An 8760-nucleotide genomic window follows, 5' to 3' on the forward strand; every position below is an offset into this window, starting at 1 on the left:
GACATCTGTGTTCAAGGGGAAGTGGAAGGTAATGCAGACAAGAGTTTACTTTACAAAAAAGCATGAAATGGGAAATATTCATTGTCAAACCTGAAGGTAAGAGAGGTGGAAGCAAGTCTAGAAGGAGGACAGAAAGCAAAGTCTATGTTAAATTGATTGTGTTGTAGATCAGTTAAAAAAAATTTGATGAATACAGAAAAAGGACTACAGCTGATTCCAAGACCTATTTTGTTAGAAGCAAAGAACCTCTCAACTGTGCCAAAACCCGGGATTGAACCAGGGACCTTTAGATCTTCAGTCTAACGCTCTGCCAACTGAGCTATTTCAGCCTGCTGATATCTGTGGTCTTCATACTTTAATTTGAACCATTTAACAAAATAGATGCAGGACCTGGATTTTTAACCTCATATGGTAGAGATATGTTTTAAGGAGTCCTGCATCATTCCGCAATTAACTGGTGCAATGGGTAAATAGCATTTTTGGGATCCAGGTTAGGTAGTTGTTTTTTTAACTCTGAATGGACTAGCACTATATTACCCAGATATATTTGGCATGAGTAGGTAAGCAATGTCATCTGACTACTGACATCTGTGTTCAAGGGGAAGTGGAAGGTAATGCAGACAAGAGTTTACTTTACAAAAAAGCATGAAATGGGAAATATTCATTGTCAAACCTGAAGGTAAGAGGGGTGGAAGCAAGTTTAGAAGGAGGACATAAAGCAAAGTCTATGTTAAATTGATTGTGTTGTAGATCAGTTGGAAAAAATTTGATGAATAGAGAAAAAGAACTACAGCTGATTCCAAGACCTATTTTGTTAGAAGCAAGGAACCTCTCAACTGTGCCGAAACCCAGGATTGAACCAGGGACCTTTAGATCTTCAGTCTAACGCTCTCCCAACTGAGCTATTTCGGCCTTCTGATAGCTGGGGTCTTCATACTTTAATTTGAACCATTTAACAAAATAGATGCAGGACCTGGATTTTTATCTCATATGGTAGAGATATGTTTTAAGGAGTCCTGTATCATTCCCCAGTTAACTGGTGCAATGGGTAAATAGCATTTTTGGGATCCAGGTTAGGTAGTTGTTTTTTTAACTCTGAATGTACTAGCACTATATTACCCAGATATATTTGGCATGAGTAGGTAAGCAATGTCATCTGACTACTGACATCTGTGTTCAAGGGGAAGTGGAAGGTAATGCAGACAAGAGTTTACTTTACAAAAAAGCATGAAATGGGAAATATTCATTGTCAAACCTGAAGGTAAGAGAGGTGGAAGCAAGTCTAGAAGGAGGACAGAAAGCAAAGTCTATGTTAAATTGATTGTGTTGTAGATCAGTTAAAAAAACTTTGATGAATACAGAAAAAGGACTACAGCTGATTCCAAGACCTATTTTGTTAGAAGCAAAGAACCTCTCAACTGTGCCGAAACCCGGGATTGAACCAGGGACCTTTAGATCTTCAGTCTAACACTCTGCCAACTGAGCTATTTCAGCCTGCTGATATCTGTGGTCTTCATACTTTAATTTGAACCATTTAACAAAATAGATGCAGGACCTGGATTTTTAACCTCATATGGTAGAGATATGTTTTAAGGAGTCCTGCATCATTCCGCAATTAACTGGTGCAATGGGTAAATAGCATTTTTGGGATCCAGGTTAGGTAGTTGTTTTTTTAACTCTGAATGGACTAGCACTATATTACCCAGATATATTTGGCATGAGTAGGTAAGCAATGTCATCTGACTACTGACATCTGTGTTCAAGGGGAAGTGGAAGGTAATGCAGACAAGAGTTTACTTTACAAAAAAGCATGAAATGGGAAATATTCATTGTCAAACCTGAAGGTAAGAGAGGTGGAAGCAAGTTTAGAAGGAGGACATAAAGCAAAGTCTATGTTAAATTGATTGTGTTGTAGATCAGTTGGAAAAAATTTGATGAATAGAGAAAAAGAACTACAGCTGATTCCAAGACCTATTTTGTTAGAAGCAAGGAACCTCTCAACTGTGCCGAAACCCAGGATTGAACCAGGGACCTTTAGATCTTCAGTCTAACGCTCTCCCAACTGAGCTATTTCGGCCTTCTGATAGCTGGGTTCTTCATACTTTAATTTGAACCATTTAACAAAATAGATGCAGGACCTGGATTTTTAACCTCATATGGTAGAGATATGTTTTAAGGAGTCCTGTATCATTCCCCAGTTAACTGGTGCAATGGGTAAATAGCATTTTTGGGATCCAGGTTAGGTAGTTGTTTTTTTAACTCTGAATGGACTAGCACTATATTACCCAGATATATTTGGCATGAGTAGGTAAGCAATGTCATCTGACTACTGACATCTGTGTTCAAGGGGAAGTGGAATGTGATGCAGACAAGAGTTTACTTTACAAAAAAGGACGAAATGGAAAACATTCATAGTCAAACCTGAAGGCAAGATAGGTGGAAGAAAGTTTAAAAGGAGGACAGAAAGCAAAGTCTATGTTGAATTGATCATTTTGTAGATCAGTTGATAAAAATGTTAATAGAGAAAAAAGTACTACAGCTGATTCCAAGACCTATTTTGTTAGAAGCAAGGAACCTCTCAACTGTGCCGAAACCCAGGATTGAACCAGGGACCTTTAGATCTTCAGTCTAACACTCTCCCAACTGAGATATTGCGGCCTGCTTACAGCTGTGGTCTTCATACTTTAATTTAAACCATTTAACAAAATAGATGCAGGACCTGGATTTTTAACCTCATATGGTAGAGATATGTTTTAAGGAGTCCTGTATCATTCCGCAATTAACTGGTGCAATGGGCAAATAGCATTTTTGGGATCCAGGTTAGGTAGTTGTTTTTTTAACTCTGAATGTACTAGCACTATATTACCCAGATATATTTGGCATGAGTAGGTAAGCAAAGTCAACTGACTACTGACATCTGTGTTCAAGGGGAAGTGGAAGGTAATGCAGACAAGAGTTTACTTTACAAAAAAGCATGAAATGGGAAATATTCATTGTCAAACCTGAAGGTAAGAGAGGTGGAAGCAAGTCTAGAAGGAGGTCAGAAAGCAAAGTCTATGTTAAATTGATTGTGTTGTAGATCAGTTAAAAAAAATTTGATGAATACAGAAAAAGGACTACAGCTGATTCCAAGACATATTTTGTTAGAAGCAAAGAACCTCTCAACTGTGCCGAAACCCGGGATTGAACCAGGGACCTTTAGATCTTCAGTCTAACACTCTGCCAACTGAGCTATTTCAGCCTGCTGATATCTGTGGTCTTCATACTTTAATTTGAACCATTTAACAAAATAGATGCAGGACCTGGATTTTTAACCTCATATGGTAGAGATATGTTTTAAGGAGTCCTGCATCATTCCGCAATTAACTGGTGCAATGGGTAAATAGCATTTTTGGGATCCAGGTTAGGTAGTTGTTTTTTTAACTCTGAATGGACTAGCACTATATTACCCAGATATATTTGGCATGAGTAGGTAAGCAATGTCATCTGACTACTGACATCTGTGTTCAAGGGGAAGTGGAAGGTAATGCAGACAAGAGTTTACTTTACAAAAAAGCATGAAATGGGAAATATTCATTGTCAAACCTGAAGGTAAGAGAGGTGGAAGCAAGTTTAGAAGGAGGACATAAAGCAAAGTCTATGTTAAATTGATTGTGTTGTAGATCAGTTGGAAAAAATTTGATGAATAGAGAAAAAGAACTACAGCTGATTCCAAGACCTATTTTGTTAGAAGCAAGGAACCTCTCAACTGTGCCGAAACCCAGGATTGAACCAGGGACCTTTAGATCTTCAGTCTAACGCTCTCCCAACTGAGCTATTTCAGCCTTCTGATAGCTGGGTTCTTCATACTTTAATTTGAACCATTTAACAAAATAGATGCAGGACCTGGATTTTTAACCTCATATGGTAGAGATATGTTTTAAGGAGTCCTGTATCATTCCCCAGTTAACTGGTGCAATGGGTAAATAGCATTTTTGGGATCCAGGTTAGGTAGTTGTTTTTTTAACTCTGAATGGACTAGCACTATATTACCCAGATATATTTGGCATGAGTAGGTAAGCAATGTCATCTGACTACTGACATCTGTGTTCAAGGGGAAGTGGAATGTGATGCAGACAAGAGTTTACTTTACAAAAAAGGACGAAATGGAAAACATTCATAGTCAAACCTGAAGGCAAGATAGGTGGAAGAAAGTTTAAAAGGAGGACAGAAAGCAAAGTCTATGTTGAATTGATCATTTTGTAGATCAGTTGATAAAAATGTTAATAGAGAAAAAAGTACTACAGCTGATTCCAAGACCTATTTTGTTAGAAGCAAGGAACCTCTCAACTGTGCCGAAACCCAGGATTGAACCAGGGACCTTTAGATCTTCAGTCTAACACTCTCCCAACTGAGATATTGCGGCCTGCTTACAGCTGTGGTCTTCATACTTTAATTTAAACCATTTAACAAAATAGATGCAGGACCTGGATTTTTAACCTCATATGGTAGAGATATGTTTTAAGGAGTCCTGTATCATTCCGCAATTAACTGGTGCAATGGGCAAATAGCATTTTTGGGATCCAGGTTAGGTAGTTGTTTTTTTAACTCTGAATGTACTAGCACTATATTACCCAGATATATTTGGCATGAGTAGGTAAGCAATGTCAACTGACTACTGACATCTGTGTTCAAGGGGAAGTGGAAGGTAATGCAGACAAGAGTTTACTTTACAAAAAAGCATGAAATGGGAAATATTCATTGTCAAACCTGAAGGTAAGAGAGGTGGAAGCAAGTCTAGAAGGAGGTCAGAAAGCAAAGTCTATGTTAAATTGATTGTGTTGTAGATCAGTTAAAAAAAATTTGATGAATACAGAAAAAGGACTACAGCTGATTCCAAGACATATTTTGTTAGAAGCAAAGAACCTCTCAACTGTGCCGAAACCCGGGATTGAACCAGGGACCTTTAGATCTTCAGTCTAACACTCTGCCAACTGAGCTATTTCAGCCTGCTGATATCTGTGGTCTTCATACTTTAATTTGAACCATTTAACAAAATAGATGCAGGACCTGGATTTTTAACCTCATATGGTAGAGATATGTTTTAAGGAGTCCTGCATCATTCCGCAATTAACTGGTGCAATGGGTAAATAGCATTTTTGGGATCCAGGTTAGGTAGTTGTTTTTTTAACTCTGAATGGACTAGCACTATATTACCCAGATATATTTGGCATGAGTAGGTAAGCAATGTCATCTGACTACTGACATCTGTGTTCAAGGGGAAGTGGAAGGTAATGCAGACAAGAGTTTACTTTACAAAAAAGCATGAAATGGGAAATATTCATTGTCAAACCTGAAGGTAAGAGAGGTGGAAGCAAGTTTAGAAGGAGGACATAAAGCAAAGTCTATGTTAAATTGATTGTGTTGTAGATCAGTTGGAAAAAATTTGATGAATAGAGAAAAAGAACTACAGCTGATTCCAAGACCTATTTTGATAGAAGCAAGGAACCTCTCAACTGTGCCGAAACCCAGGATTGAACCAGGGACCTTTAGATCTTCAGTCTAACGCTCTCCCAACTGAGCTATTTCGGCCTTCTGATAGCTGGGTTCTTCATACTTTAATTTGAACCATTTAACAAAATAGATGCAGGACCTGGATTTTTAACCTCATATGGTAGAGATATGTTTTAAGGAGTCCTGTATCATTCCCCAGTTAACTGGTGCAATGGGTAAATAGCATTTTTGGGATCCAGGTTAGGTAGTTGTTTTTTTTAACTCTGAATGGACTAGCACTATATTACCCAGATATATTTGGCATGAGTAGGTAAGCAATGTCATCTGACTACTGACATCTGTGTTCAAGGGGAAGTGGAATGTGATGCAGACAAGAGTTTACTTTACAAAAAAGGACGAAATGGAAAACATTCATAGTCTAACCTGAAGGCAAGATAGGTGGAAGAAAGTTTAAAAGGAGGACAGAAAGCAAAGTCTATGTTGAATTGATCATTTTGTAGATCAGTTGATAAAAATGTTAATAGAGAAAAAAGTACTACAGCTGATTCCAAGACCTATTTTGTTAGAAGCAAGGAACAACTCAACTGTGCCGAAACCCAGGATTGAACCAGGGACCTTTAGATCTTCAGTCCAACACTCTCCCAACTGAGATATTGCGGCCTGCTTACAGCTGTGGTCTTCATACTTTAATTTAAACCATTTAACAAAATAGATGCAGGACCTGGATTTTTAACCTCATATGGTAGAGATATGTTTTAAGGAGTCCTGTATCATTCCGCAATTAACTGGTGCAATGGGCAAATAGCATTTTTGGGATCCAGGTTAGGTAGTTGTTTTTTTTACTCTGAATGTACTAGCACTATATTACCCAGATATATTTGGCATGAGTAGGTAAGCAATGTCATCTGACTACTGACATCTGTGTTCAAGGGGAAGTGGAAGGTAATGCAGACAAGAGTTTACTTTACAAAAAAGCATGAAATGGGAAATATTCATTGTCAAACCTGAAGGTAAGAGAGGTGGAAGCAAGTCTAGAAGGAGGACAGAAAGCAAAGTCTATGTTAAATTGATTGTGTTGTAGATCAGTTAAAAAAAATTTGATGAATACAGAAAAAGGACTACAGCTGATTCCAAGACCTATTTTGTTAGAAGCGAAGAACCTCTCAACTGTGCCGAAACCCGGGATTGAACCAGGGACCTTTAGATCTTCAGTCTAACACTCTGCCAACTGAGCAATTTCAGCCTGCTGATATCTGTGGTCTTCATACTTTAATTTGAACCATTTAACAAAATAGATGCAGGACCTGGATTTTTAACCTCATATGGTAGAGATATGTTTTAAGGAGTCCTGCATCATTCCGCAATTAACTGGTGCAATGGGTAAATAGCATTTTTGGGATCCAGGTTAGGTAGTTGTTTTTTTAACTCTGAATGGACTAGCACTATATTACCCAGATATATTTGGCATGAGTAGGTAAGCAATGTCATCTGACTACTGACATCTGTGTTCAAGGGGAAGTGGAAGGTAATGCAGACAAGAGTTTACTTTACAAAAAAGCATGAAATGGGAAATATTCATTGTCAAACCTGAAGGTAAGAGAGGTGGAAGCAAGTTTAGAAGGAGGACATAAAGCAAAGTCTATGTTAAATTGATTGTGTTGTAGATCAGTTGGAAAAAATTTGATGAATAGAGAAAAAGAACTACAGCTGATTCCAAGACCTATTTTGTTAGAAGCAAGGAACCTCTCAACTGTGCCGAAACCCAGGATTGAACCAGGGACCTTTAGATCTTCAGTCTAACGCTCTCCCAACTGAGCTATTTCGGCCTTCTGATAGCTGGGGTCTTCATACTTTAATTTGAACCATTTAACAAAATAGATGCAGGACCTGGATTTTTAACCTCATATGGTAGAGATATGTTTTAAGGAGTCCTGTATCATTCCCCAGTTAACTGGTGCAATGGGTAAATAGCATTTTTGGGATCCAGGTTAGGTAGTTGTTTTTTTAACTCTGAATGGACTAGCACTATATTACCCAGATATATTTGGCATGAGTAGGTAAGCAATGTCATCTGACTACTGACATCTGTGTTCAAGGGGAAGTGGAATGTGATGCAGACAAGAGTTTACTTTACAAAAAAGGACGAAATGGAAAACATTCATAGTCAAACCTGAAGGCAAGATAGGTGGAAGAAAGTTTAAAAGGAGGACAGAAAGCAAAGTCTATGTTGAATTGATCATTTTGTAGATCAGTTGATAAAAATGTTAATAGAGAAAAAAGTACAACAGCTTATTCCAAGACCTATTTTGTTAGAAGCAAGGAACCTCTCAACTGTGCCGAAACCCGGGATTGAACCAGGGAACTTTAGATCTTCAGTCCAACACTCTCCCAACTGAGATATTGCGGCCTGCTTACAGCTGTGGTCTTCATACTTTAATTTAAACCATTTAACAAAATAGATGCAGGACCTGGATTTTTAACCTCATATGGTAGAGATATGTTTTAAGGAGTCCTGTATCATTCCGCAATTAACTGGTGCAATGGGCAAATAGCATTTTTGGGATCCAGGTTAGGTAGTTGTTTTTTTAACTCTGAATGTACTAGCACTATATTACCCAGATATATTTCGCATGAGTAGGTAAGCAATGTCATCTGACTACTGACATCTGTGTTCAAGGGGAAGTGGAAGGTAATGCAGACAAGAGTTTACTTTACAAAAAAGCATGAAATGGGAAATATTCATTGTCAAACCTGAAGGTAAGAGAGGTGGAAGCAAGTCTAGAAGGAGGACAGAAAGCAAAGTCTATGTTAAATTGATTGTGTTGTAGATCAGTTAAAAAAAATTTGATGAATACAGAAAAAGGACTACAGCTGATTCCAAGACCTATTTTGTTAGAAGCAAAGAACCTCTCAACTGTGCCAAAACCCGGGATTGAACCAGGGACCTTTAGATCTTCAGTCTAACGCTCTGCCAACTGAGCTATTTCAGCCTGCTGATATCTGTGGTCTTCATACTTTAATTTGAACCATTTAACAAAATAGATGCAGGACCTGGATTTTTAACCTCATATGGTAGAGATATGTTTTAAGGAGTCCTGCATCATTCCGCAATTAACTGGTGCAATGGGTAAATAGCATTTTTGGGATCCAGGTTAGGTAGTTGTTTTTTTAACTCTGAATGGACTAGCACTATATTACCCAGATATATTTGGCATGAGTAGGTAAGCAATGTCATCTGACTACTGACATCTGTGTTCAAGGGGAAGT

This window comes from Lissotriton vulgaris, chromosome 8 (genome assembly GCF_964263255.1).
Source record: "Lissotriton vulgaris chromosome 8, aLisVul1.2, whole genome shotgun sequence".
In the NCBI taxonomy this organism is placed as follows: domain Eukaryota; kingdom Metazoa; phylum Chordata; class Amphibia; order Caudata; family Salamandridae; genus Lissotriton; species Lissotriton vulgaris.